This window comes from Ambystoma mexicanum, unplaced genomic scaffold, assembly GCF_040938575.1.
Source record: "Ambystoma mexicanum isolate Mex_15411 unplaced genomic scaffold, UKY_AmexF1_1 Mex_scaf173, whole genome shotgun sequence".
Classification (NCBI taxonomy): Eukaryota; Metazoa; Chordata; class Amphibia; order Caudata; family Ambystomatidae; genus Ambystoma; species Ambystoma mexicanum.
In genome coordinates, this window is record NW_027182406.1 from 1 (window position 1) to 24,497 (window position 24,497).

The following is a 24,497-nucleotide window of genomic DNA, read 5'->3' on the forward strand; positions in this document are numbered from 1 at the left end:
CTGCCCTGGCAGTCCTTCTCACTCCCTTGGCCACGAACGGCCACGAACGGCCAGGTTCTATAGACAGGAAAAGTGGACAGAGGCAAGCACACTGGTAGATGAGGGTGGCCTTTGTATGGGTCGCTACTCTGAGTGCAGTTCCCTGAGCACCGTGCCTCAGGAAAGCCAGACTTCTACTGCAGGACTCAGGGGATATCTTTGCAGCCACACGAGGCTGACACCCTTTCAATCTGGGCTTCTGGGGTCTTCTGGGAATTATTTGCATAATAGAAGGTTTCCCGCCTTAAGTTGAAACTGCAGTTCCATCTTCTGCTAAAAGAGGGCAGCAGATTGCTTTCTTTGCGCAGAAAACAGACAAGCAATGCAATCATCTTATCTACCGTTTCCATTTTTCTTTTCCCATGCCTTTTAAAATATCAAGAGACACGTCTACAAAAGTGCCATGCATTGGCCGGGAATCGAACCCAGGCCTCCCGCTTGGGAAGCGAGAATTCTACCACTGAACTACCAATGCTTGACAAGCAGCATTACTGCGGTAGAGCGCTTGATTTAACACACCTGCCAGTTCCATGCGAATGGTCACTCGTAAACTCTTGACTTCTGCTGAAAGCCTCATTGAAGGCCTTTGCAGACGTGTGAGACTGGCACCTACTCGGGCTGGGCCTCTATGAGCGTTTTGCATAATCTGAGATTGCCCTGCTTCCAGTCAAGGCGCAGCGGCCCCTTCTACTAAAAGGGATCAGCAGAGTGATCGCTAGTAGCAGAAATAAGGCAAGCAAGGCAATCAAGGCTTGTTTTTTTGTTCGGTCTCTTCCTTTTCACGATGCTTCAAAGTCAACGAAAGGTACATGTGCAAAACGCTCATGCATTGGCCGGGAATCGAACCCGGGCCTCCCGCGTGGCAGGCGAGAATTCTACCACTGAACCACCAATGCCTTACATGCTGCACACTGGCGCTACAGTGCTCTGGACCATTGCAGCCCAGAGCAGCTGATTTAACAGAGCACTGCAGTGACATGAGGATGGCGCCAGCTCCGGTGGGTGAATGGGAGCTGCGCTGCCCTGGCAGTCCTTCTCACTCACTTGGCCACGAACGGCCACGAACGGCCAGGTTCTATAGACAGGAAAAGTGGACAGAGGCAAGCACACTGGTAGATGAGGGTGGCCTTTGTATGGGTCGCTACTCTGAGTGCAGTTCCCTGAGCACCGTGCCTCAGGAAAGCCAGACTTCTACCGCAGGACTCAGGGGATATCTTTGCACCCACACGAGGCTGACACCCTTTCAATCTGGGCTTCTGGGGTCTTCTGGGAATTATTTGCATAATAGGTTTCCCGCCTTAAGTTGAAACTGCCGTTCCATCTTCTGCTAAAAGAGGGCAGCAGAGTGCTTTCTTTGCGCAGAAAACAGACAAGCAATGCAATCATCTTATCTACCGTTTCCATTTTTCTTTTCCCATGCCTTTTAAAATATCAAGAGACACGTCTACAAAAGTGCCATGCATTGGCCGGGAATCGAACCCGGGCCTCCCGCTTGGGAAGCGAGAATTCTACCACTGAACTACCAATGCCTGACAAGCAGCATTACTGCGGTAGAGCACTTGATTTAACACACCTGCCAGTTCCATGCGAATGGTCACTCGTAAACTCTTGACTTCTGCTGAAAGCCTCATTGAAGGCCTTTGCAGACGTGTGAGACTGGCACCTACTCGGGCTGGGCCTCTATGAGCTGTTTGCATAATCTGAGATTGCCCTGCTTCCAGTCAAGGCGCAGCGGCCCCTTCTACTAAAAGGGATCAGCAGAGTGATCGCTAGTAGCAGAAATAAGGCAAGCAAGGCAATCAAGGCTTGTTTTTTTGTTCGGTCTCTTCCTTTTCACGATGCTTCAAAGTCAACGAAAGGTACATGTGCAAAACGCTCATGCATTGGCCGGGAATCGAACCCGGGCCTCCCGCGTGGCAGGCGAGAATTCTACCACTGAACCACCAATGCCTTACATGCTGCACACTGGCGCTACAGTGCTCTGGACCATTGCAGCCCAGAGCAGCTGATTTAACAGAGCACTGCAGTGACATGAGGATGGCGCCAGCTCCGGTGGGTGAATGGGAGCTGCGCTGCCCTGGCAGTCCTTCTCACTCACTTGGCCACGAACGGCCACGAACGGCCAGGTTCTATAGACAGGAAAAGTGGACAGAGGCAAGCACACTGGTAGATGAGGGTGGCCTTTGTATGGGTCGCTACTCTGAGTGCAGTTCCCTGAGCACCGTGCCTCAGGAAAGCCAGACTTCTACCGCAGGACTCAGGGGATATCTTTGCAGCCACACGAGGCTGACACCCTTTCAATCTGGGCTTCTGGGGTCTTCTGGGAATTATTTGCATAATAGAAGGTTTCCCGCCTTAAGTTGAAACTGCAGTTCCATCTTCTGCTAAAAGAGGGCAGCAGATTGCTTTCTTTGCGCAGAAAACAGACAAGCAATGCAATCATCTTATCTACCGTTTCCATTTTTCTTTTCCCATGCCTTTTAAAATATCAAGAGACACGTCTACAAAAGTGCCATGCATTGGCCGGGAATCGAACCCGGGCCTCCCGCTTGGGAAGCGAGAATTCTACCACTGAACTACCAATGCTTGACAAGCAGCATTACTGCGGTAGAGCGCTTGATTTAACACACCTGCCAGTTCCATGCGAATGGTCACTCGTAAACTCTTGACTTCTGCTGAAAGCCTCATTGAAGGCCTTTGCAGACGTGTGAGACTGGCACCTACTCGGGCTGGGCCTCTATGAGCGTTTTGCATAATCTGAGATTGCCCTGCTTCCAGTCAAGGCGCAGCGGCCCCTTCTACTAAAAGGGATCAGCAGAGTGATCGCTAGTAGCAGAAATAAGGCAAGCAAGGCAATCAAGGCTTGTTTTTTTGTTCGGTCTCTTCCTTTTCACGATGCTTCAAAGTCAACGAAAGGTACATGTGCAAAACGCTCATGCATTGGCCGGGAATCGAACCCGGGCCTCCCGCGTGGCAGGCGAGAATTCTACCACTGAACCACCAATGCCTTACATGCTGCACACTGGCGCTACAGTGCTCTGGACCATTGCAGCCCAGAGCAGCTGATTTAACAGAGCACTGCAGTGGCATGAGGATGGCGCCAGCTCCGGTGGGTGAATGGGAGCTGCGCTGCCCTGGCAGTCCTTCTCACTCACTTGGCCACGAACGGCCACGAACGCCCAGGTTCTATAGACAGGAAAAGTGGACAGAGGCAAGCACACTGGTAGATGAGGGTGGCCTTTGTATGGGTCGCTACTCTGAGTGCAGTTCCCTGAGCACCGTGCCTCAGGAAAGCCAGACTTCTACCGCAGGACTCAGGGGATATCTTTGCAGCCACACGAGGCTGACACCCTTTCAATCTGGGCTTCTGGGGTCTTCTGGGAATTATTTGCATAATAGGTTTCCCGCCTTAAGTTGAAACTGCCGTTCCATCTTCTGCTAAAAGAGGGCAGCAGAGTGCTTTCTTTGCGCAGAAAACAGACAAGCAATGCAATCATCTTATCTACCGTTTCCATTTTTCTTTTCCCATGCCTTTTAAAATATCAAGAGACACGTCTACAAAAGTGCCATGCATTGGCCGGGAATCGAACCCGGGCCTCCCGCTTGGGAAGCGAGAATTCTACCACTGAACTACCAATGCCTGACAAGCAGCATTACTGCGGTAGAGCACTTGATTTAACACACCTGCCAGTTCCATGCGAATGGTCACTCGTAAACTCTTGACTTCTGCTGAAAGCCTCATTGAAGGCCTTTGCAGACGTGTGAGACTGGCACCTACTCGGGCTGGGCCTCTATGAGCTGTTTGCATAATCTGAGATTGCCCTGCTTCCAGTCAAGGCGCAGCGGCCCCTTCTACTAAAAGGGATCAGCAGAGTGATCGCTAGTAGCAGAAATAAGGCAAGCAAGGCAATCAAGGCTTGTTTTTTTGTTCGGTCTCTTCCTTTTCACGATGCTTCAAAGTCAACGAAAGGTACATGTGCAAAACGCTCATGCATTGGCCGGGAATCGAACCCGGGCCTCCCGCGTGGCAGGCGAGAATTCTACCACTGAACCACCAATGCCTTACATGCTGCACACTGGCGCTACAGTGCTCTGGACCATTGCAGCCCAGAGCAGCTGATTTAACAGAGCACTGCAGTGACATGAGGATGGCGCCAGCTCCGGTGGGTGAATGGGAGCTGCGCTGCCCTGGCAGTCCTTCTCACTCCCTTGGCCACGAACGGCCACGAACGGCCAGGTTCTATAGACAGGAAAAGTGGACAGAGGCAAGCACACTGGTAGATGAGGGTGGCCTTTGTATGGGTCGCTACTCTGAGTGCAGTTCCCTGAGCACCGTGCCTCAGGAAAGCCAGACTTCTACTGCAGGACTCAGGGGATATCTTTGCAGCCACACGAGGCTGACACCCTTTCAATCTGGGCTTCTGGGGTCTTCTGGGAATTATTTGCATAATAGAAGGTTTCCCGCCTTAAGTTGAAACTGCAGTTCCATCTTCTGCTAAAAGAGGGCAGCAGATTGCTTTCTTTGCGCAGAAAACAGACAAGCAATGCAATCATCTTATCTACCGTTTCCATTTTTCTTTTCCCATGCCTTTTAAAATATCAAGAGACACGTCTACAAAAGTGCCATGCATTGGCCGGGAATCGAACCCAGGCCTCCCGCTTGGGAAGCGAGAATTCTACCACTGAACTACCAATGCTTGACAAGCAGCATTACTGCGGTAGAGCGCTTGATTTAACACACCTGCCAGTTCCATGCGAATGGTCACTCGTAAACTCTTGACTTCTGCTGAAAGCCTCATTGAAGGCCTTTGCAGACGTGTGAGACTGGCACCTACTCGGGCTGGGCCTCTATGAGCGTTTTGCATAATCTGAGATTGCCCTGCTTCCAGTCAAGGCGCAGCGGCCCCTTCTACTAAAAGGGATCAGCAGAGTGATCGCTAGTAGCAGAAATAAGGCAAGCAAGGCAATCAAGGCTTGTTTTTTTGTTCGGTCTCTTCCTTTTCACGATGCTTCAAAGTCAACGAAAGGTACATGTGCAAAACGCTCATGCATTGGCCGGGAATCGAACCCGGGCCTCCCGCGTGGCAGGCGAGAATTCTACCACTGAACCACCAATGCCTTACATGCTGCACACTGGCGCTACAGTGCTCTGGACCATTGCAGCCCAGAGCAGCTGATTTAACAGAGCACTGCAGTGACATGAGGATGGCGCCAGCTCCGGTGGGTGAATGGGAGCTGCGCTGCCCTGGCAGTCCTTCTCACTCACTTGGCCACGAACGGCCACGAACGGCCAGGTTCTATAGACAGGAAAAGTGGACAGAGGCAAGCACACTGGTAGATGAGGGTGGCCTTTGTATGGGTCGCTACTCTGAGTGCAGTTCCCTGAGCACCGTGCCTCAGGAAAGCCAGACTTCTACCGCAGGACTCAGGGGATATCTTTGCAGCCACACGAGGCTGACACCCTTTCAATCTGGGCTTCTGGGGTCTTCTGGGAATTATTTGCATAATAGGTTTCCCGCCTTAAGTTGAAACTGCCGTTCCATCTTCTGCTAAAAGAGGGCAGCAGAGTGCTTTCTTTGCGCAGAAAACAGACAAGCAATGCAATCATCTTATCTACCGTTTCCATTTTTCTTTTCCCATGCCTTTTAAAATATCAAGAGACACGTCTACAAAAGTGCCATGCATTGGCCGGGAATCGAACCCGGGCCTCCCGCTTGGGAAGCGAGAATTCTACCACTGAACTACCAATGCCTGACAAGCAGCATTACTGCGGTAGAGCACTTGATTTAACACACCTGCCAGTTCCATGCGAATGGTCACTCGTAAACTCTTGACTTCTGCTGAAAGCCTCATTGAAGGCCTTTGCAGACGTGTGAGACTGGCACCTACTCGGGCTGGGCCTCTATGAGCTGTTTGCATAATCTGAGATTGCCCTGCTTCCAGTCAAGGCGCAGCGGCCCCTTCTACTAAAAGGGATCAGCAGAGTGATCGCTAGTAGCAGAAATAAGGCAAGCAAGGCAATCAAGGCTTGTTTTTTTGTTCTGTCTCTTCCTTTTCACGATGCTTCAAAGTCAACGAAAGGTACATGTGCAAAACGCTCATGCATTGGCCGGGAATCGAACCCGGGCCTCCCGCGTGGCAGGCGAGAATTCTACCACTGAACCACCAATGCCTTACATGCTGCACACTGGCGCTACAGTGCTCTGGACCATTGCAGCCCAGAGCAGCTGATTTAACAGAGCACTGCAGTGACATGAGGATGGCGCCAGCTCCGGTGGGTGAATGGGAGCTGCGCTGCCCTGGCAGTCCTTCTCACTCACTTGGCCACGAACGGCCACGAACGGCCAGGTTCTATAGACAGGAAAAGTGGACAGAGGCAAGCACACTGGTAGATGAGGGTGGCCTTTGTATGGGTCGCTACTCTGAGTGCAGTTCCCTGAGCACCGTGCCTCAGGAAAGCCAGACTTCTACCGCAGGACTCAGGGGATATCTTTGCAGCCACACGAGGCTGACACCCTTTCAATCTGGGCTTCTGGGGTCTTCTGGGAATTATTTGCATAATAGGTTTCCCGCCTTAAGTTGAAACTGCCGTTCCATCTTCTGCTAAAAGAGGGCAGCAGAGTGCTTTCTTTGCGCAGAAAACAGACAAGCAATGCAATCATCTTATCTACCGTTTCCATTTTTCTTTTCCCATGCCTTTTAAAATATCAAGAGACACGTCTACAAAAGTGCCATGCATTGGCCGGGAATCGAACCCGGGCCTCCCGCTTGGGAAGCGAGAATTCTACCACTGAACTACCAATGCCTGACAAGCAGCATTACTGCGGTAGAGCACTTGATTTAACACACCTGCCAGTTCCATGCGAATGGTCACTCGTAAACTCTTGACTTCTGCTGAAAGCCTCATTGAAGGCCTTTGCAGACGTGTGAGACTGGCACCTACTCGGGCTGGGCCTCTATGAGCTGTTTGCATAATCTGAGATTGCCCTGCTTCCAGTCAAGGCGCAGCGGCCCCTTCTACTAAAAGGGATCAGCAGAGTGATCGCTAGTAGCAGAAATAAGGCAAGCAAGGCAATCAAGGCTTGTTTTTTTGTTCGGTCTCTTCCTTTTCACGATGCTTCAAAGTCAACGAAAGGTACATGTGCAAAACGCTCATGCATTGGCCGGGAATCGAACCCGGGCCTCCCGCGTGGCAGGCGAGAATTCTACCACTGAACCACCAATGCCTTACATGCTGCACACTGGCGCTACAGTGCTCTGGACCATTGCAGCCCAGAGCAGCTGATTTAACAGAGCACTGCAGTGACATGAGGATGGCGCCAGCTCCGGTGGGTGAATGGGAGCTGCGCTGCCCTGGCAGTCCTTCTCACTCCCTTGGCCACGAACGGCCACGAACGGCCAGGTTCTATAGACAGGAAAAGTGGACAGAGGCAAGCACACTGGTAGATGAGGGTGGCCTTTGTATGGGTCGCTACTCTGAGTGCAGTTCCCTGAGCACCGTGCCTCAGGAAAGCCAGACTTCTACTGCAGGACTCAGGGGATATCTTTGCAGCCACACGAGGCTGACACCCTTTCAATCTGGGCTTCTGGGGTCTTCTGGGAATTATTTGCATAATAGAAGGTTTCCCGCCTTAAGTTGAAACTGCAGTTCCATCTTCTGCTAAAAGAGGGCAGCAGATTGCTTTCTTTGCGCAGAAAACAGACAAGCAATGCAATCATCTTATCTACCGTTTCCATTTTTCTTTTCCCATGCCTTTTAAAATATCAAGAGACACGTCTACAAAAGTGCCATGCATTGGCCGGGAATCGAACCCAGGCCTCCCGCTTGGGAAGCGAGAATTCTACCACTGAACTACCAATGCTTGACAAGCAGCATTACTGCGGTAGAGCGCTTGATTTAACACACCTGCCAGTTCCATGCGAATGGTCACTCGTAAACTCTTGACTTCTGCTGAAAGCCTCATTGAAGGCCTTTGCAGACGTGTGAGACTGGCACCTACTCGGGCTGGGCCTCTATGAGCGTTTTGCATAATCTGAGATTGCCCTGCTTCCAGTCAAGGCGCAGCGGCCCCTTCTACTAAAAGGGATCAGCAGAGTGATCGCTAGTAGCAGAAATAAGGCAAGCAAGGCAATCAAGGCTTGTTTTTTTGTTCGGTCTCTTCCTTTTCACGATGCTTCAAAGTCAACGAAAGGTACATGTGCAAAACGCTCATGCATTGGCCGGGAATCGAACCCGGGCCTCCCGCGTGGCAGGCGAGAATTCTACCACTGAACCACCAATGCCTTACATGCTGCACACTGGCGCTACAGTGCTCTGGACCATTGCAGCCCAGAGCAGCTGATTTAACAGAGCACTGCAGTGACATGAGGATGGCGCCAGCTCCGGTGGGTGAATGGGAGCTGCGCTGCCCTGGCAGTCCTTCTCACTCACTTGGCCACGAACGGCCACGAACGGCCAGGTTCTATAGACAGGAAAAGTGGACAGAGGCAAGCACACTGGTAGATGAGGGTGGCCTTTGTATGGGTCGCTACTCTGAGTGCAGTTCCCTGAGCACCGTGCCTCAGGAAAGCCAGACTTCTACCGCAGGACTCAGGGGATATCTTTGCACCCACACGAGGCTGACACCCTTTCAATCTGGGCTTCTGGGGTCTTCTGGGAATTATTTGCATAATAGGTTTCCCGCCTTAAGTTGAAACTGCCGTTCCATCTTCTGCTAAAAGAGGGCAGCAGAGTGCTTTCTTTGCGCAGAAAACAGACAAGCAATGCAATCATCTTATCTACCGTTTCCATTTTTCTTTTCCCATGCCTTTTAAAATATCAAGAGACACGTCTACAAAAGTGCCATGCATTGGCCGGGAATCGAACCCGGGCCTCCCGCTTGGGAAGCGAGAATTCTACCACTGAACTACCAATGCCTGACAAGCAGCATTACTGCGGTAGAGCACTTGATTTAACACACCTGCCAGTTCCATGCGAATGGTCACTCGTAAACTCTTGACTTCTGCTGAAAGCCTCATTGAAGGCCTTTGCAGACGTGTGAGACTGGCACCTACTCGGGCTGGGCCTCTATGAGCTGTTTGCATAATCTGAGATTGCCCTGCTTCCAGTCAAGGCGCAGCGGCCCCTTCTACTAAAAGGGATCAGCAGAGTGATCGCTAGTAGCAGAAATAAGGCAAGCAAGGCAATCAAGGCTTGTTTTTTTGTTCGGTCTCTTCCTTTTCACGATGCTTCAAAGTCAACGAAAGGTACATGTGCAAAACGCTCATGCATTGGCCGGGAATCGAACCCGGGCCTCCCGCGTGGCAGGCGAGAATTCTACCACTGAACCACCAATGCCTTACATGCTGCACACTGGCGCTACAGTGCTCTGGACCATTGCAGCCCAGAGCAGCTGATTTAACAGAGCACTGCAGTGACATGAGGATGGCGCCAGCTCCGGTGGGTGAATGGGAGCTGCGCTGCCCTGGCAGTCCTTCTCACTCACTTGGCCACGAACGGCCACGAACGGCCAGGTTCTATAGACAGGAAAAGTGGACAGAGGCAAGCACACTGGTAGATGAGGGTGGCCTTTGTATGGGTCGCTACTCTGAGTGCAGTTCCCTGAGCACCGTGCCTCAGGAAAGCCAGACTTCTACCGCAGGACTCAGGGGATATCTTTGCAGCCACACGAGGCTGACACCCTTTCAATCTGGGCTTCTGGGGTCTTCTGGGAATTATTTGCATAATAGAAGGTTTCCCGCCTTAAGTTGAAACTGCAGTTCCATCTTCTGCTAAAAGAGGGCAGCAGATTGCTTTCTTTGCGCAGAAAACAGACAAGCAATGCAATCATCTTATCTACCGTTTCCATTTTTCTTTTCCCATGCCTTTTAAAATATCAAGAGACACGTCTACAAAAGTGCCATGCATTGGCCGGGAATCGAACCCGGGCCTCCCGCTTGGGAAGCGAGAATTCTACCACTGAACTACCAATGCTTGACAAGCAGCATTACTGCGGTAGAGCGCTTGATTTAACACACCTGCCAGTTCCATGCGAATGGTCACTCGTAAACTCTTGACTTCTGCTGAAAGCCTCATTGAAGGCCTTTGCAGACGTGTGAGACTGGCACCTACTCGGGCTGGGCCTCTATGAGCGTTTTGCATAATCTGAGATTGCCCTGCTTCCAGTCAAGGCGCAGCGGCCCCTTCTACTAAAAGGGATCAGCAGAGTGATCGCTAGTAGCAGAAATAAGGCAAGCAAGGCAATCAAGGCTTGTTTTTTTGTTCGGTCTCTTCCTTTTCACGATGCTTCAAAGTCAACGAAAGGTACATGTGCAAAACGCTCATGCATTGGCCGGGAATCGAACCCGGGCCTCCCGCGTGGCAGGCGAGAATTCTACCACTGAACCACCAATGCCTTACATGCTGCACACTGGCGCTACAGTGCTCTGGACCATTGCAGCCCAGAGCAGCTGATTTAACAGAGCACTGCAGTGGCATGAGGATGGCGCCAGCTCCGGTGGGTGAATGGGAGCTGCGCTGCCCTGGCAGTCCTTCTCACTCACTTGGCCACGAACGGCCACGAACGCCCAGGTTCTATAGACAGGAAAAGTGGACAGAGGCAAGCACACTGGTAGATGAGGGTGGCCTTTGTATGGGTCGCTACTCTGAGTGCAGTTCCCTGAGCACCGTGCCTCAGGAAAGCCAGACTTCTACCGCAGGACTCAGGGGATATCTTTGCAGCCACACGAGGCTGACACCCTTTCAATCTGGGCTTCTGGGGTCTTCTGGGAATTATTTGCATAATAGGTTTCCCGCCTTAAGTTGAAACTGCCGTTCCATCTTCTGCTAAAAGAGGGCAGCAGAGTGCTTTCTTTGCGCAGAAAACAGACAAGCAATGCAATCATCTTATCTACCGTTTCCATTTTTCTTTTCCCATGCCTTTTAAAATATCAAGAGACACGTCTACAAAAGTGCCATGCATTGGCCGGGAATCGAACCCGGGCCTCCCGCTTGGGAAGCGAGAATTCTACCACTGAACTACCAATGCCTGACAAGCAGCATTACTGCGGTAGAGCACTTGATTTAACACACCTGCCAGTTCCATGCGAATGGTCACTCGTAAACTCTTGACTTCTGCTGAAAGCCTCATTGAAGGCCTTTGCAGACGTGTGAGACTGGCACCTACTCGGGCTGGGCCTCTATGAGCTGTTTGCATAATCTGAGATTGCCCTGCTTCCAGTCAAGGCGCAGCGGCCCCTTCTACTAAAAGGGATCAGCAGAGTGATCGCTAGTAGCAGAAATAAGGCAAGCAAGGCAATCAAGGCTTGTTTTTTTGTTCGGTCTCTTCCTTTTCACGATGCTTCAAAGTCAACGAAAGGTACATGTGCAAAACGCTCATGCATTGGCCGGGAATCGAACCCGGGCCTCCCGCGTGGCAGGCGAGAATTCTACCACTGAACCACCAATGCCTTACATGCTGCACACTGGCGCTACAGTGCTCTGGACCATTGCAGCCCAGAGCAGCTGATTTAACAGAGCACTGCAGTGACATGAGGATGGCGCCAGCTCCGGTGGGTGAATGGGAGCTGCGCTGCCCTGGCAGTCCTTCTCACTCCCTTGGCCACGAACGGCCACGAACGGCCAGGTTCTATAGACAGGAAAAGTGGACAGAGGCAAGCACACTGGTAGATGAGGGTGGCCTTTGTATGGGTCGCTACTCTGAGTGCAGTTCCCTGAGCACCGTGCCTCAGGAAAGCCAGACTTCTACTGCAGGACTCAGGGGATATCTTTGCAGCCACACGAGGCTGACACCCTTTCAATCTGGGCTTCTGGGGTCTTCTGGGAATTATTTGCATAATAGAAGGTTTCCCGCCTTAAGTTGAAACTGCAGTTCCATCTTCTGCTAAAAGAGGGCAGCAGATTGCTTTCTTTGCGCAGAAAACAGACAAGCAATGCAATCATCTTATCTACCGTTTCCATTTTTCTTTTCCCATGCCTTTTAAAATATCAAGAGACACGTCTACAAAAGTGCCATGCATTGGCCGGGAATCGAACCCAGGCCTCCCGCTTGGGAAGCGAGAATTCTACCACTGAACTACCAATGCTTGACAAGCAGCATTACTGCGGTAGAGCGCTTGATTTAACACACCTGCCAGTTCCATGCGAATGGTCACTCGTAAACTCTTGACTTCTGCTGAAAGCCTCATTGAAGGCCTTTGCAGACGTGTGAGACTGGCACCTACTCGGGCTGGGCCTCTATGAGCGTTTTGCATAATCTGAGATTGCCCTGCTTCCAGTCAAGGCGCAGCGGCCCCTTCTACTAAAAGGGATCAGCAGAGTGATCGCTAGTAGCAGAAATAAGGCAAGCAAGGCAATCAAGGCTTGTTTTTTTGTTCGGTCTCTTCCTTTTCACGATGCTTCAAAGTCAACGAAAGGTACATGTGCAAAACGCTCATGCATTGGCCGGGAATCGAACCCGGGCCTCCCGCGTGGCAGGCGAGAATTCTACCACTGAACCACCAATGCCTTACATGCTGCACACTGGCGCTACAGTGCTCTGGACCATTGCAGCCCAGAGCAGCTGATTTAACAGAGCACTGCAGTGACATGAGGATGGCGCCAGCTCCGGTGGGTGAATGGGAGCTGCGCTGCCCTGGCAGTCCTTCTCACTCACTTGGCCACGAACGGCCACGAACGGCCAGGTTCTATAGACAGGAAAAGTGGACAGAGGCAAGCACACTGGTAGATGAGGGTGGCCTTTGTATGGGTCGCTACTCTGAGTGCAGTTCCCTGAGCACCGTGCCTCAGGAAAGCCAGACTTCTACCGCAGGACTCAGGGGATATCTTTGCAGCCACACGAGGCTGACACCCTTTCAATCTGGGCTTCTGGGGTCTTCTGGGAATTATTTGCATAATAGGTTTCCCGCCTTAAGTTGAAACTGCCGTTCCATCTTCTGCTAAAAGAGGGCAGCAGAGTGCTTTCTTTGCGCAGAAAACAGACAAGCAATGCAATCATCTTATCTACCGTTTCCATTTTTCTTTTCCCATGCCTTTTAAAATATCAAGAGACACGTCTACAAAAGTGCCATGCATTGGCCGGGAATCGAACCCGGGCCTCCCGCTTGGGAAGCGAGAATTCTACCACTGAACTACCAATGCCTGACAAGCAGCATTACTGCGGTAGAGCACTTGATTTAACACACCTGCCAGTTCCATGCGAATGGTCACTCGTAAACTCTTGACTTCTGCTGAAAGCCTCATTGAAGGCCTTTGCAGACGTGTGAGACTGGCACCTACTCGGGCTGGGCCTCTATGAGCTGTTTGCATAATCTGAGATTGCCCTGCTTCCAGTCAAGGCGCAGCGGCCCCTTCTACTAAAAGGGATCAGCAGAGTGATCGCTAGTAGCAGAAATAAGGCAAGCAAGGCAATCAAGGCTTGTTTTTTTGTTCTGTCTCTTCCTTTTCACGATGCTTCAAAGTCAACGAAAGGTACATGTGCAAAACGCTCATGCATTGGCCGGGAATCGAACCCGGGCCTCCCGCGTGGCAGGCGAGAATTCTACCACTGAACCACCAATGCCTTACATGCTGCACACTGGCGCTACAGTGCTCTGGACCATTGCAGCCCAGAGCAGCTGATTTAACAGAGCACTGCAGTGACATGAGGATGGCGCCAGCTCCGGTGGGTGAATGGGAGCTGCGCTGCCCTGGCAGTCCTTCTCACTCACTTGGCCACGAACGGCCACGAACGGCCAGGTTCTATAGACAGGAAAAGTGGACAGAGGCAAGCACACTGGTAGATGAGGGTGGCCTTTGTATGGGTCGCTACTCTGAGTGCAGTTCCCTGAGCACCGTGCCTCAGGAAAGCCAGACTTCTACCGCAGGACTCAGGGGATATCTTTGCAGCCACACGAGGCTGACACCCTTTCAATCTGGGCTTCTGGGGTCTTCTGGGAATTATTTGCATAATAGGTTTCCCGCCTTAAGTTGAAACTGCCGTTCCATCTTCTGCTAAAAGAGGGCAGCAGAGTGCTTTCTTTGCGCAGAAAACAGACAAGCAATGCAATCATCTTATCTACCGTTTCCATTTTTCTTTTCCCATGCCTTTTAAAATATCAAGAGACACGTCTACAAAAGTGCCATGCATTGGCCGGGAATCGAACCCGGGCCTCCCGCTTGGGAAGCGAGAATTCTACCACTGAACTACCAATGCCTGACAAGCAGCATTACTGCGGTAGAGCGCTTGATTTAACACACCTGCCAGTTCCATGCGAATGGTCACTCGTAAACTCTTGACTTCTGCTGAAAGCCTCATTGAAGGCCTTTGCAGACGTGTGAGACTGGCACCTACTCGGGCTGGGCCTCTATGAGCTGTTTGCATAATCTGAGATTGCCCTGCTTCCAGTCAAGGCGCAGCGGCCCCTTCTACTAAAAGGGATCAGCAGAGTGATCGCTAGTAGCAGAAATAAGGCAAGCAAGGCAATCAAGGCTTGTTTTTTTGTTCGGTCTCTTCCTTTTCACGATGCTTCAAAGTCAACGAAAGGTACATGTGCAAAACGCTCATGCATTGGCCGGGAATCGAACCCGGGCCTCCCGCGTGGCAGGCGAGAATTCTACCACTGAACCACCAATGCCTTACATGCTGCACACTGGCGCTACAGTGCTCTGGACCATTGCAGCCCAGAGCAGCTGATTTAACAGAGCACTGCAGTGACATGAGGATGGCGCCAGCTCCGGTGGGTGAATGGGAGCTGCGCTGCCCTGGCAGTCCTTCTCACTCCCTTGGCCACGAACGGCCACGAACGGCCAGGTTCTATAGACAGGAAAAGTGGACAGAGGCAAGCACACTGGTAGATGAGGGTGGCCTTTGTATGGGTCGCTACTCTGAGTGCAGTTCCCTGAGCACCGTGCCTCAGGAAAGCCAGACTTCTACCGCAGGACTCAGGGGATATCTTTGCAGCCACACGAGGCTGACACCCTTTCAATCTGGGCTTCTGGGGTCTTCTGGGAATTATTTGCATAATAGAAGGTTTCCCGCCTTAAGTTGAAACTGCAGTTCCATCTTCTGCTAAAAGAGGGCAGCAGATTGCTTTCTTTGCGCAGAAAACAGACAAGCAATGCAATCATCTTATCTACCGTTTCCATTTTTCTTTTCCCATGCCTTTTAAAATATCAAGAGACACGTCTACAAAAGTGCCATGCATTGGCCGGGAATCGAACCCGGGCCTCCCGCTTGGGAAGCGAGAATTCTACCACTGAACTACCAATGCTTGACAAGCAGCATTACTGCGGTAGAGCGCTTGATTTAACACACCTGCCAGTTCCATGCGAATGGTCACTCGTAAACTCTTGACTTCTGCTGAAAGCCTCATTGAAGGCCTTTGCAGACGTGTGAGACTGGCACCTACTCGGGCTGGGCCTCTATGAGCGTTTTGCATAATCTGAGATTGCCCTGCTTCCAGTCAAGGCGCAGCGGCCCCTTCTACTAAAAGGGATCAGCAGAGTGATCGCTAGTAGCAGAAATAAGGCAAGCAAGGCAATCAAGGCTTGTTTTTTTGTTCGGTCTCTTCCTTTTCACGATGCTTCAAAGTCAACGAAAGGTACATGTGCAAAACGCTCATGCATTGGCCGGGAATCGAACCCGGGCCTCCCGCGTGGCAGGCGAGAATTCTACCACTGAACCACCAATGCCTTACATGCTGCACACTGGCGCTACAGTGCTCTGGACCATTGCAGCCCAGAGCAGCTGATTTAACAGAGCACTGCAGTGGCATGAGGATGGCGCCAGCTCCGGTGGGTGAATGGGAGCTGCGCTGCCCTGGCAGTCCTTCTCACTCACTTGGCCACGAACGGCCACGAACGGCCAGGTTCTATAGACAGGAAAAGTGGACAGAGGCAAGCACACTGGTAGATGAGGGTGGCCTTTGTATGGGTCGCTACTCTGAGTGCAGTTCCCTGAGCACCGTGCCTCAGGAAAGCCAGACTTCTACCGCAGGACTCAGGGGATATCTTTGCAGCCACACGAGGCTGACACCCTTTCAATCTGGGCTTCTGGGGTCTTCTGGGAATTATTTGCATAATAGGTTTCCCGCCTTAAGTTGAAACTGCCGTTCCATCTTCTGCTAAAAGAGGGCAGCAGAGTGCTTTCTTTGCGCAGAAAACAGACAAGCAATGCAATCATCTTATCTACCGTTTCCATTTTTCTTTTCCCATGCCTTTTAAAATATCAAGAGACACGTCTACAAAAGTGCCATGCATTGGCCGGGAATCGAACCCGGGCCTCCCGCTTGGGAAGCGAGAATTCTACCACTGAACTACCAATGCCTGACAAGCAGCATTACTGCGGTAGAGCACTTGATTTAACACACCTGCCAGTTCCATGCGAATGGTCACTCGTAAACTCTTGACTTCTGCTGAAAGCCTCATTGAAGGCCTTTGCAGACGTGTGAGACTGGCACCTACTCGGGCTGGGCCTCTATGAGCTGTTTGCATAATCTGAGATTGCCCTGCTTCCAGTCAAGGCGCAGCGGCCCCTTCTACTAAAAGGGATCAGCAGAGTGATCGCTAGTAGCAGAAATAAGGCAAGCAAGGCAATCAAGGCTTGTTTTTTTGTTCTGTCTCTTCCTTTTCACGATGCTTCAAAGTCAACGAAAGGTACATGTGCAAAACGCTCATGCATTGGCCGGGAATCGAACCCGGGCCTCCCGCGTGGCAGGCGAGAATTCTACCACTGAACCACCAATGCCTTACATGCTGCACACTGGCGCTACAGTGCTCTGGACCATTGCAGCCCAGAGCAGCTGATTTAACAGAGCACTGCAGTGACATGAGGATGGCGCCAGCTCCGGTGGGTGAATGGGAGCTGCGCTGCCCTGGCAGTCCTTCTCACTCACTTGGCCACGAACGGCCACGAACGGCCAGGTTCTATAGACAGGAAAAGTGGACAGAGGCAAGCACACTGGTAGATGAGGGTGGCCTTTGTATGGGTCGCTACTCTGAGTGCAGTTCCCTGAGCACCGTGCCTCAGGAAAGCCAGACTTCTACCGCAGGACTCAGGGGATATCTTTGCAGCCACACGAGGCTGACACCCTTTCAATCTGGGCTTCTGGGGTCTTCTGGGAATTATTTGCATAATAGGTTTCCCGCCTTAAGTTGAAACTGCCGTTCCATCTTCTGCTAAAAGAGGGCAGCAGAGTGCTTTCTTTGCGCAGAAAACAGACAAGCAATGCAATCATCTTATCTACCGTTTCCATTTTTCTTTTCCCATGCCTTTTAAAATATCAAGAGACACGTCTACAAAAGTGCCATGCATTGGCCGGGAATCGAACCCGGGCCTCCCGCTTGGGAAGCGAGAATTCTACCACTGAACTACCAATGCCTGACAAGCAGCATTACTGCGGTAGAGCGCTTGATTTAACACACCTGCCAGTTCCATGCGAATGGTCACTCGTAAACTCTTGACTTCTGCTGAAAGCCTCATTGAAGGCCTTTGCAGACGTGTGAGACTGGCACCTACTCGGGCTGGGCCTCTATGAGCTGTTTGCATAATCTGAGATTGCCCTGCTTCCAGTCAAGGCGCAGCGGCCCCTTCTACTAAAAGGGATCAGCAGAGTGATCGCTAGTAGCAGAAATAAGGCAAGCAAGGCAATCAAGGCTTGTTTTTTTGTTCGGTCTCTTCCTTTTCACGATGCTTCAAAGTCAACGAAAGGTACATGTGCAAAACGCTCATGCATTGGCCGGGAATCGAACCCGGGCCTCCCGCGTGGCAGGCGAGAATTCTACCACTGAACCACCAATGCCTTACATGCTGCACACTGGCGCTACAGTGCTCTGGACCATTGCAGCCCAGAGCAGCTGATTTAACAGAGCACTGCAGTGACATGAGGATGGCGCCAGCTCCGGTGGGTGAATGGGAGCTGCGCTGCCCTGGCAGTCCTTCTCACTCACTTGGCCACGAACGGCCACGAACGGCCAGGTTCTATAGACAGGAAAAGTGGACAGAGGCAAGCACACTGGTAGATGAGGGTGGCCTTTGTATGGGTCGCTACTCTGAGTGCAGTTCCCTGAGCACCGTGCCTCAGGAAAGCCAGACTTCTACCGCAGGACTCAGGGGATATCTTTGCAGCCACACGAGGCTGACACCCTTTCAATCTGGGCTTCTGGGGTCTTCTGGGAATTATTTGCATAATAGAAGGTTTCCCGCCTTAAGTTGAAACTGCAGTTCCATCTTCTGCTAAAAGAGGGCAGCAGATTGCTTTCTTTGCGCAGAAAACAGACAAGCAATGCAATCATCTTATCTACCGTTTCCATTTTTCTTTTCCCATGCCTTTTAAAATATCAAGAGACACGTCTACAAAAGTGCCATGCATTGGCCGGGAATCGAACCTGGGCCTCCCGCTTGGGAAGCGAGAATTCTACCACTGAACTACCAATGCTTGACAAGCAGCATTACTGCGGTAGAGCGCTTGATTTAACACACCTGCCAGTTCCATGCGAATGGTCACTCGTAAACTCTTGACTTCTGCTGAAAGCCTCATTGAAGGCCTTTGCAGACGTGTGAGACTGGCACCTACTCGGGCTGGGCCTCTATGAGCGTTTTGCATAATCTGAGATTGCCCTGCTTCCAGTCAAGGCGCAGCGGCCCCTTCTACTAAAAGGGATCAGCAGAGTGATCGCTAGTAGCAGAAATAAGGCAAGCAAGGCAATCAAGGCTTGTTTTTTTGTTCGGTCTCTTCCTTTTCACGATGCTTCAAAGTCAACGAAAGGTACATGTGCAAAACGCTCATGCATTGGCCGGGAATCGAACCCGGGCCTCCCGCGTGGCAGGCGAGAATTCTACCACTGAACCACCAATGCCTTACATGCTGCACACTGGCGCTACAGTGCTCTGGACCATTGCAGCCCAGAGCAGCTGATTTAACAGAGCACTGCAGTGGCATGAGGATGGCGCCAGCTCCGGTGGGTGAATGGGAGCTGCGCTGCCCTGGCAGTCCTTCTCACTCACTTGGCCACGAACGGCCACGAACGGCCAGGTTCTATAGACAGGAAAAGTGGACAGAGGCAAGCACACTGGTAGATGAGGGTGGCCTTTGTATGGGTCGCTACTCTGAGTGCAGTTCCCTGAGCACCGTGCCTCAGGAAAGCCAGACTTCTACCGCAGGACTCAGGGGATATCTTTGCAGCCACACGAGGCTGACACCCTTTCAATCTGGGCTTCTGGGGTCTTCTGGGAATTATTTGCATAATAGGTTTCCCGCCTTAAGTTGAAACTGCCGTTCCATCTTCTGCTAAAAGAGGGCAGCAGAGTGCTTTCTTTGCGCAGAAAACAGACAAGCAATGCAATCATCTTATCTACCGTTTCCATTTTTCTTTTCCCATGCCTTTTAAAATATCAAGAGACACGTCTACAAAAGTGCCATGCATTGGCCGGGAATCGAACCCGGGCCTCCCGCTTGGGAAGCGAGAATTCTACCACTGAACTACCAATGCCTGACAAGCAGCATTACTGCGGTAGAGCACTTGATTTAACACACCTGCCAGTTCCATGCGAATGGTCACTCGTAAACTCTTGACTTCTGCTGAAAGCCTCATTGAAGGCCTTTGCAGACGTGTGAGACTGGCACCTACTCGGGCTGGGCCTCTATGAGCTGTTTGCATAATCTGAGATTGCCCTGCTTCCAGTCAAGGCGCAGCGGCCCCTTCTACTAAAAGGGATCAGCAGAGTGATCGCTAGTAGCAGAAATAAGGCAAGCAAGGCAATCAAGGCTTGTTTTTTTGTTCGGTCTCTTCCTTTTCACGATGCTTCAAAGTCAACGAAAGGTACATGTGCAAAACGCTCATGCATTGGCCGGGAATCGAACCCGGGCCTCCCGCGTGGCAGGCGAGAATTCTACCACTGAACCACCAATGCCTTACATGCTGCACACTGGCGCTACAGTGCTCTGGACCATTGCAGCCCAGAGCAGCTGATTTAACAGAGCACTGCAGTGACATGAGGATGGCGCCAGCTCCGGTGGGTGAATGGGAGCTGCGCTGCCCTGGCAGTCCTTCTCACTCCCTTGGCCACGAACGGCCACGAACGGCCAGGTTCTATAGACAGGAAAAGTGGACAGAGGCAAGCACACTGGTAGATGAGGGTGGCCTTTGTATGGGTCGCTACTCTGAGTGCAGTTCCCTGAGCACCGTGCCTCAGGAAAGCCAGACTTCTACTGCAGGACTCAGGGGATATCTTTGCAGCCACACGAGGCTGACACCCTTTCAATCTGGGCTTCTGGGGTCTTCTGGGAATTATTTGCATAATAGAAGGTTTCCCGCCTTAAGTTGAAACTGCAGTTCCATCTTCTGCTAAAAGAGGGCAGCAGATTGCTTTCTTTGCGCAGAAAACAGACAAGCAATGCAATCATCTTATCTACCGTTTCCATTTTTCTTTTCCCATGCCTTTTAAAATATCAAGAGACACGTCTACAAAAGTGCCATGCATTGGCCGGGAATCGAACCCAGGCCTCCCGCTTGGGAAGCGAGAATTCTACCACTGAACTACCAATGCTTGACAAGCAGCATTACTGCGGTAGAGCGCTTGATTTAACACACCTGCCAGTTCCATGCGAATGGTCACTCGTAAACTCTTGACTTCTGCTGAAAGCCTCATTGAAGGCCTTTGCAGACGTGTGAGACTGGCACCTACTCGGGCTGGGCCTCTATGAGCGTTTTGCATAATCTGAGATTGCCCTGCTTCCAGTCAAGGCGCAGCGGCCCCTTCTACTAAAAGGGATCAGCAGAGTGATCGCTAGTAGCAGAAATAAGGCAAGCAAGGCAATCAAGGCTTGTTTTTTTGTTCGGTCTCTTCCTTTTCACGATGCTTCAAAGTCAACGAAAGGTACATGTGCAAAACGCTCATGCATTGGCCGGGAATCGAACCCGGGCCTCCCGCGTGGCAGGCGAGAATTCTACCACTGAACCACCAATGCCTTACATGCTGCACACTGGCGCTACAGTGCTCTGGACCATTGCAGCCCAGAGCAGCTGATTTAACAGAGCACTGCAGTGACATGAGGATGGCGCCAGCTCCGGTGGGTGAATGGGAGCTGCGCTGCCCTGGCAGTCCTTCTCACTCACTTGGCCACGAACGGCCACGAACGGCCAGGTTCTATAGACAGGAAAAGTGGACAGAGGCAAGCACACTGGTAGATGAGGGTGGCCTTTGTATGGGTCGCTACTCTGAGTGCAGTTCCCTGAGCACCGTGCCTCAGGAAAGCCAGACTTCTACCGCAGGACTCAGGGGATATCTTTGCAGCCACACGAGGCTGACACCCTTTCAATCTGGGCTTCTGGGGTCTTCTGGGAATTATTTGCATAATAGGTTTCCCGCCTTAAGTTGAAACTGCCGTTCCATCTTCTGCTAAAAGAGGGCAGCAGAGTGCTTTCTTTGCGCAGAAAACAGACAAGCAATGCAATCATCTTATCTACCGTTTCCATTTTTCTTTTCCCATGCCTTTTAAAATATCAAGAGACACGTCTACAAAAGTGCCATGCATTGGCCGGGAATCGAACCCGGGCCTCCCGCTTGGGAAGCGAGAATTCTACCACTGAACTACCAATGCCTGACAAGCAGCATTACTGCGGTAGAGCACTTGATTTAACACACCTGCCAGTTCCATGCGAATGGTCACTCGTAAACTCTTGACTTCTGCTGAAAGCCTCATTGAAGGCCTTTGCAGACGTGTGAGACTGGCACCTACTCGGGCTGGGCCTCTATGAGCTGTTTGCATAATCTGAGATTGCCCTGCTTCCAGTCAAGGCGCAGCGGCCCCTTCTACTAAAAGGGATCAGCAGAGTGATCGCTAGTAGCAGAAATAAGGCAAGCAAGGCAATCAAGGCTTGTTTTTTTGTTCTGTCTCTTCCTTTTCACGATGCTTCAAAGTCAACGAAAGGTACATGTGCAAAACGCTCATGCATTGGCCGGGAATCGAACCCGGGCCTCCCGCGTGGCAGGCGAGAATTCTACCACTGAACCACCAATGCCTTACATGCTGCACACTGGCGCTACAGTGCTCTGGACCATTGCAGCCCAGAGCAGCTGATTTAACAGAGCACTGCAGTGACATGAGGATGGCGCCAGCTCCGGTGGGTGAATGGGAGCTGCGCTGCCCTGGCAGTCCTTCTCACTCACTTGGCCACGAACGGCCACGAACGGCCAGGTTCTATAGACAGGAAAAGTGGACAGAGGCAAGCACACTGGTAGATGAGGGTGGCCTTTGTATGGGTCGCTACTCTGAGTGCAGTTCCCTGAGCACCGTGCCTCAGGAAAGCCAGACTTCTACCGCAGGACTCAGGGGATATCTTTGCAGCCACACGAGGCTGACACCCTTTCAATCTGGGCTTCTGGGGTCTTCTGGGAATTATTTGCATAATAGGTTTCCCGCCTTAAGTTGAAACTGCCGTTCCATCTTCTGCTAAAAGAGGGCAGCAGAGTGCTTTCTTTGCGCAGAAAACAGACAAGCAATGCAATCATCTTATCTACCGTTTCCATTTTTCTTTTCCCATGCCTTTTAAAATATCAAGAGACACGTCTACAAAAGTGCCATGCATTGGCCGGGAATCGAACCCGGGCCTCCCGCTTGGGAAGCGAGAATTCTACCACTGAACTACCAATGCCTGACAAGCAGCATTACTGCGGTAGAGCGCTTGATTTAACACACCTGCCAGTTCCATGCGAATGGTCACTCGTAAACTCTTGACTTCTGCTGAAAGCCTCATTGAAGGCCTTTGCAGACGTGTGAGACTGGCACCTACTCGGGCTGGGCCTCTATGAGCTGTTTGCATAATCTGAGATTGCCCTGCTTCCAGTCAAGGCGCAGCGGCCCCTTCTACTAAAAGGGATCAGCAGAGTGATCGCTAGTAGCAGAAATAAGGCAAGCAAGGCAATCAAGGCTTGTTTTTTTGTTCGGTCTCTTCCTTTTCACGATGCTTCAAAGTCAACGAAAGGTACATGTGCAAAACGCTCATGCATTGGCCGGGAATCGAACCCGGGCCTCCCGCGTGGCAGGCGAGAATTCTACCACTGAACCACCAATGCCTTACATGCTGCACACTGGCGCTACAGTGCTCTGGACCATTGCAGCCCAGAGCAGCTGATTTAACAGAGCACTGCAGTGACATGAGGATGGCGCCAGCTCCGGTGGGTGAATGGGAGCTGCGCTGCCCTGGCAGTCCTTCTCACTCACTTGGCCACGAACGGCCACGAACGGCCAGGTTCTATAGACAGGAAAAGTGGACAGAGGCAAGCACACTGGTAGATGAGGGTGGCCTTTGTATGGGTCGCTACTCTGAGTGCAGTTCCCTGAGCACCGTGCCTCAGGAAAGCCAGACTTCTACCGCAGGACTCAGGGGATATCTTTGCAGCCACACGAGGCTGACACCCTTTCAATCTGGGCTTCTGGGGTCTTCTGGGAATTATTTGCATAATAGAAGGTTTCCCGCCTTAAGTTGAAACTGCAGTTCCATCTTCTGCTAAAAGAGGGCAGCAGATTGCTTTCTTTGCGCAGAAAACAGACAAGCAATGCAATCATCTTATCTACCGTTTCCATTTTTCTTTTCCCATGCCTTTTAAAATATCAAGAGACACGTCTACAAAAGTGCCATGCATTGGCCGGGAATCGAACCCGGGCCTCCCGCTTGGGAAGCGAGAATTCTACCACTGAACTACCAATGCTTGACAAGCAGCATTACTGCGGTAGAGCGCTTGATTTAACACACCTGCCAGTTCCATGCGAATGGTCACTCGTAAACTCTTGACTTCTGCTGAAAGCCTCATTGAAGGCCTTTGCAGACGTGTGAGACTGGCACCTACTCGGGCTGGGCCTCTATGAGCGTTTTGCATAATCTGAGATTGCCCTGCTTCCAGTCAAGGCGCAGCGGCCCCTTCTACTAAAAGGGATCAGCAGAGTGATCGCTAGTAGCAGAAATAAGGCAAGCAAGGCAATCAAGGCTTGTTTTTTTGTTCGGTCTCTTCCTTTTCACGATGCTTCAAAGTCAACGAAAGGTACATGTGCAAAACGCTCATGCATTGGCCGGGAATCGAACCCGGGCCTCCCGCGTGGCAGGCGAGAATTCTACCACTGAACCACCAATGCCTTACATGCTGCACACTGGCGCTACAGTGCTCTGGACCATTGCAGCCCAGAGCAGCTGATTTAACAGAGCACTGCAGTGGCATGAGGATGGCGCCAGCTCCGGTGGGTGAATGGGAGCTGCGCTGCCCTGGCAGTCCTTCTCACTCACTTGGCCACGAACGGCCACGAACGGCCAGGTTCTATAGACAGGAAAAGTGGACAGAGGCAAGCACACTGGTAGATGAGGGTGGCCTTTGTATGGGTCGCTACTCTGAGTGCAGTTCCCTGAGCACCGTGCCTCAGGAAAGCCAGACTTCTACCGCAGGACTCAGGGGATATCTTTGCAGCCACACGAGGCTGACACCCTT

At 51.6% G+C, this 24,497-nt stretch overlaps 45 non-coding genes across 45 annotated transcripts; all 45 read right to left on the reverse strand.

Moving 5' to 3' along the window:
• Nucleotides 1-443: 443 nt before the first annotated feature.
• TRNAG-CCC (transfer RNA glycine (anticodon CCC)) lies at nucleotides 444-514 on the reverse strand. The gene has a single exon. It is a non-coding gene; the product is annotated as a tRNA-Gly (tRNA).
• Nucleotides 515-864: 350 nt separating this feature from the next.
• Nucleotides 865-935, reverse strand: TRNAG-GCC (transfer RNA glycine (anticodon GCC)). Its single transcript has one exon. It is a non-coding gene; the product is annotated as a tRNA-Gly (tRNA).
• A 562-nt stretch (nucleotides 936-1,497) lies between these two features.
• TRNAG-CCC (transfer RNA glycine (anticodon CCC)) lies at nucleotides 1,498-1,568 on the reverse strand. The gene has a single exon. It is a non-coding gene; the product is annotated as a tRNA-Gly (tRNA).
• Nucleotides 1,569-1,918: 350 nt separating this feature from the next.
• On the reverse strand, nucleotides 1,919-1,989 carry TRNAG-GCC (transfer RNA glycine (anticodon GCC)). Its single transcript has one exon. It is a non-coding gene; the product is annotated as a tRNA-Gly (tRNA).
• A 565-nt stretch (nucleotides 1,990-2,554) lies between these two features.
• TRNAG-CCC (transfer RNA glycine (anticodon CCC)) lies at nucleotides 2,555-2,625 on the reverse strand. Its single transcript has one exon. It is a non-coding gene; the product is annotated as a tRNA-Gly (tRNA).
• A 350-nt stretch (nucleotides 2,626-2,975) lies between these two features.
• TRNAG-GCC (transfer RNA glycine (anticodon GCC)) lies at nucleotides 2,976-3,046 on the reverse strand. Its single transcript has one exon. It is a non-coding gene; the product is annotated as a tRNA-Gly (tRNA).
• Nucleotides 3,047-3,608: 562 nt separating this feature from the next.
• TRNAG-CCC (transfer RNA glycine (anticodon CCC)) lies at nucleotides 3,609-3,679 on the reverse strand. Its single transcript has one exon. It is a non-coding gene; the product is annotated as a tRNA-Gly (tRNA).
• A 350-nt stretch (nucleotides 3,680-4,029) lies between these two features.
• On the reverse strand, nucleotides 4,030-4,100 carry TRNAG-GCC (transfer RNA glycine (anticodon GCC)). Its single transcript has one exon. It is a non-coding gene; the product is annotated as a tRNA-Gly (tRNA).
• Nucleotides 4,101-4,665: 565 nt separating this feature from the next.
• Nucleotides 4,666-4,736, reverse strand: TRNAG-CCC (transfer RNA glycine (anticodon CCC)). The gene has a single exon. It is a non-coding gene; the product is annotated as a tRNA-Gly (tRNA).
• Nucleotides 4,737-5,086: 350 nt separating this feature from the next.
• Nucleotides 5,087-5,157, reverse strand: TRNAG-GCC (transfer RNA glycine (anticodon GCC)). The gene has a single exon. It is a non-coding gene; the product is annotated as a tRNA-Gly (tRNA).
• A 562-nt stretch (nucleotides 5,158-5,719) lies between these two features.
• On the reverse strand, nucleotides 5,720-5,790 carry TRNAG-CCC (transfer RNA glycine (anticodon CCC)). The gene has a single exon. It is a non-coding gene; the product is annotated as a tRNA-Gly (tRNA).
• Nucleotides 5,791-6,140: 350 nt separating this feature from the next.
• On the reverse strand, nucleotides 6,141-6,211 carry TRNAG-GCC (transfer RNA glycine (anticodon GCC)). Its single transcript has one exon. It is a non-coding gene; the product is annotated as a tRNA-Gly (tRNA).
• A 562-nt stretch (nucleotides 6,212-6,773) lies between these two features.
• TRNAG-CCC (transfer RNA glycine (anticodon CCC)) lies at nucleotides 6,774-6,844 on the reverse strand. The gene has a single exon. It is a non-coding gene; the product is annotated as a tRNA-Gly (tRNA).
• Nucleotides 6,845-7,194: 350 nt separating this feature from the next.
• On the reverse strand, nucleotides 7,195-7,265 carry TRNAG-GCC (transfer RNA glycine (anticodon GCC)). The gene has a single exon. It is a non-coding gene; the product is annotated as a tRNA-Gly (tRNA).
• Nucleotides 7,266-7,830: 565 nt separating this feature from the next.
• On the reverse strand, nucleotides 7,831-7,901 carry TRNAG-CCC (transfer RNA glycine (anticodon CCC)). Its single transcript has one exon. It is a non-coding gene; the product is annotated as a tRNA-Gly (tRNA).
• A 350-nt stretch (nucleotides 7,902-8,251) lies between these two features.
• On the reverse strand, nucleotides 8,252-8,322 carry TRNAG-GCC (transfer RNA glycine (anticodon GCC)). Its single transcript has one exon. It is a non-coding gene; the product is annotated as a tRNA-Gly (tRNA).
• Nucleotides 8,323-8,884: 562 nt separating this feature from the next.
• On the reverse strand, nucleotides 8,885-8,955 carry TRNAG-CCC (transfer RNA glycine (anticodon CCC)). Its single transcript has one exon. It is a non-coding gene; the product is annotated as a tRNA-Gly (tRNA).
• Nucleotides 8,956-9,305: 350 nt separating this feature from the next.
• TRNAG-GCC (transfer RNA glycine (anticodon GCC)) lies at nucleotides 9,306-9,376 on the reverse strand. Its single transcript has one exon. It is a non-coding gene; the product is annotated as a tRNA-Gly (tRNA).
• A 565-nt stretch (nucleotides 9,377-9,941) lies between these two features.
• Nucleotides 9,942-10,012, reverse strand: TRNAG-CCC (transfer RNA glycine (anticodon CCC)). Its single transcript has one exon. It is a non-coding gene; the product is annotated as a tRNA-Gly (tRNA).
• Nucleotides 10,013-10,362: 350 nt separating this feature from the next.
• TRNAG-GCC (transfer RNA glycine (anticodon GCC)) lies at nucleotides 10,363-10,433 on the reverse strand. Its single transcript has one exon. It is a non-coding gene; the product is annotated as a tRNA-Gly (tRNA).
• Nucleotides 10,434-10,995: 562 nt separating this feature from the next.
• TRNAG-CCC (transfer RNA glycine (anticodon CCC)) lies at nucleotides 10,996-11,066 on the reverse strand. The gene has a single exon. It is a non-coding gene; the product is annotated as a tRNA-Gly (tRNA).
• Nucleotides 11,067-11,416: 350 nt separating this feature from the next.
• TRNAG-GCC (transfer RNA glycine (anticodon GCC)) lies at nucleotides 11,417-11,487 on the reverse strand. Its single transcript has one exon. It is a non-coding gene; the product is annotated as a tRNA-Gly (tRNA).
• A 565-nt stretch (nucleotides 11,488-12,052) lies between these two features.
• Nucleotides 12,053-12,123, reverse strand: TRNAG-CCC (transfer RNA glycine (anticodon CCC)). The gene has a single exon. It is a non-coding gene; the product is annotated as a tRNA-Gly (tRNA).
• Nucleotides 12,124-12,473: 350 nt separating this feature from the next.
• Nucleotides 12,474-12,544, reverse strand: TRNAG-GCC (transfer RNA glycine (anticodon GCC)). Its single transcript has one exon. It is a non-coding gene; the product is annotated as a tRNA-Gly (tRNA).
• Nucleotides 12,545-13,106: 562 nt separating this feature from the next.
• On the reverse strand, nucleotides 13,107-13,177 carry TRNAG-CCC (transfer RNA glycine (anticodon CCC)). The gene has a single exon. It is a non-coding gene; the product is annotated as a tRNA-Gly (tRNA).
• Nucleotides 13,178-13,527: 350 nt separating this feature from the next.
• Nucleotides 13,528-13,598, reverse strand: TRNAG-GCC (transfer RNA glycine (anticodon GCC)). The gene has a single exon. It is a non-coding gene; the product is annotated as a tRNA-Gly (tRNA).
• Nucleotides 13,599-14,160: 562 nt separating this feature from the next.
• TRNAG-CCC (transfer RNA glycine (anticodon CCC)) lies at nucleotides 14,161-14,231 on the reverse strand. The gene has a single exon. It is a non-coding gene; the product is annotated as a tRNA-Gly (tRNA).
• Nucleotides 14,232-14,581: 350 nt separating this feature from the next.
• On the reverse strand, nucleotides 14,582-14,652 carry TRNAG-GCC (transfer RNA glycine (anticodon GCC)). Its single transcript has one exon. It is a non-coding gene; the product is annotated as a tRNA-Gly (tRNA).
• Nucleotides 14,653-15,217: 565 nt separating this feature from the next.
• On the reverse strand, nucleotides 15,218-15,288 carry TRNAG-CCC (transfer RNA glycine (anticodon CCC)). The gene has a single exon. It is a non-coding gene; the product is annotated as a tRNA-Gly (tRNA).
• A 350-nt stretch (nucleotides 15,289-15,638) lies between these two features.
• TRNAG-GCC (transfer RNA glycine (anticodon GCC)) lies at nucleotides 15,639-15,709 on the reverse strand. The gene has a single exon. It is a non-coding gene; the product is annotated as a tRNA-Gly (tRNA).
• A 562-nt stretch (nucleotides 15,710-16,271) lies between these two features.
• Nucleotides 16,272-16,342, reverse strand: TRNAG-CCC (transfer RNA glycine (anticodon CCC)). The gene has a single exon. It is a non-coding gene; the product is annotated as a tRNA-Gly (tRNA).
• A 350-nt stretch (nucleotides 16,343-16,692) lies between these two features.
• TRNAG-GCC (transfer RNA glycine (anticodon GCC)) lies at nucleotides 16,693-16,763 on the reverse strand. The gene has a single exon. It is a non-coding gene; the product is annotated as a tRNA-Gly (tRNA).
• Nucleotides 16,764-17,325: 562 nt separating this feature from the next.
• TRNAG-CCC (transfer RNA glycine (anticodon CCC)) lies at nucleotides 17,326-17,396 on the reverse strand. The gene has a single exon. It is a non-coding gene; the product is annotated as a tRNA-Gly (tRNA).
• A 350-nt stretch (nucleotides 17,397-17,746) lies between these two features.
• TRNAG-GCC (transfer RNA glycine (anticodon GCC)) lies at nucleotides 17,747-17,817 on the reverse strand. The gene has a single exon. It is a non-coding gene; the product is annotated as a tRNA-Gly (tRNA).
• Nucleotides 17,818-18,803: 986 nt separating this feature from the next.
• Nucleotides 18,804-18,874, reverse strand: TRNAG-GCC (transfer RNA glycine (anticodon GCC)). Its single transcript has one exon. It is a non-coding gene; the product is annotated as a tRNA-Gly (tRNA).
• A 562-nt stretch (nucleotides 18,875-19,436) lies between these two features.
• On the reverse strand, nucleotides 19,437-19,507 carry TRNAG-CCC (transfer RNA glycine (anticodon CCC)). Its single transcript has one exon. It is a non-coding gene; the product is annotated as a tRNA-Gly (tRNA).
• Nucleotides 19,508-19,857: 350 nt separating this feature from the next.
• Nucleotides 19,858-19,928, reverse strand: TRNAG-GCC (transfer RNA glycine (anticodon GCC)). The gene has a single exon. It is a non-coding gene; the product is annotated as a tRNA-Gly (tRNA).
• Nucleotides 19,929-20,493: 565 nt separating this feature from the next.
• On the reverse strand, nucleotides 20,494-20,564 carry TRNAG-CCC (transfer RNA glycine (anticodon CCC)). The gene has a single exon. It is a non-coding gene; the product is annotated as a tRNA-Gly (tRNA).
• A 350-nt stretch (nucleotides 20,565-20,914) lies between these two features.
• On the reverse strand, nucleotides 20,915-20,985 carry TRNAG-GCC (transfer RNA glycine (anticodon GCC)). Its single transcript has one exon. It is a non-coding gene; the product is annotated as a tRNA-Gly (tRNA).
• A 562-nt stretch (nucleotides 20,986-21,547) lies between these two features.
• On the reverse strand, nucleotides 21,548-21,618 carry TRNAG-CCC (transfer RNA glycine (anticodon CCC)). Its single transcript has one exon. It is a non-coding gene; the product is annotated as a tRNA-Gly (tRNA).
• A 350-nt stretch (nucleotides 21,619-21,968) lies between these two features.
• TRNAG-GCC (transfer RNA glycine (anticodon GCC)) lies at nucleotides 21,969-22,039 on the reverse strand. Its single transcript has one exon. It is a non-coding gene; the product is annotated as a tRNA-Gly (tRNA).
• A 562-nt stretch (nucleotides 22,040-22,601) lies between these two features.
• Nucleotides 22,602-22,672, reverse strand: TRNAG-CCC (transfer RNA glycine (anticodon CCC)). Its single transcript has one exon. It is a non-coding gene; the product is annotated as a tRNA-Gly (tRNA).
• A 350-nt stretch (nucleotides 22,673-23,022) lies between these two features.
• Nucleotides 23,023-23,093, reverse strand: TRNAG-GCC (transfer RNA glycine (anticodon GCC)). The gene has a single exon. It is a non-coding gene; the product is annotated as a tRNA-Gly (tRNA).
• Nucleotides 23,094-23,658: 565 nt separating this feature from the next.
• TRNAG-CCC (transfer RNA glycine (anticodon CCC)) lies at nucleotides 23,659-23,729 on the reverse strand. Its single transcript has one exon. It is a non-coding gene; the product is annotated as a tRNA-Gly (tRNA).
• Nucleotides 23,730-24,079: 350 nt separating this feature from the next.
• On the reverse strand, nucleotides 24,080-24,150 carry TRNAG-GCC (transfer RNA glycine (anticodon GCC)). Its single transcript has one exon. It is a non-coding gene; the product is annotated as a tRNA-Gly (tRNA).
• Nucleotides 24,151-24,497: the final 347 nt, after the last annotated feature.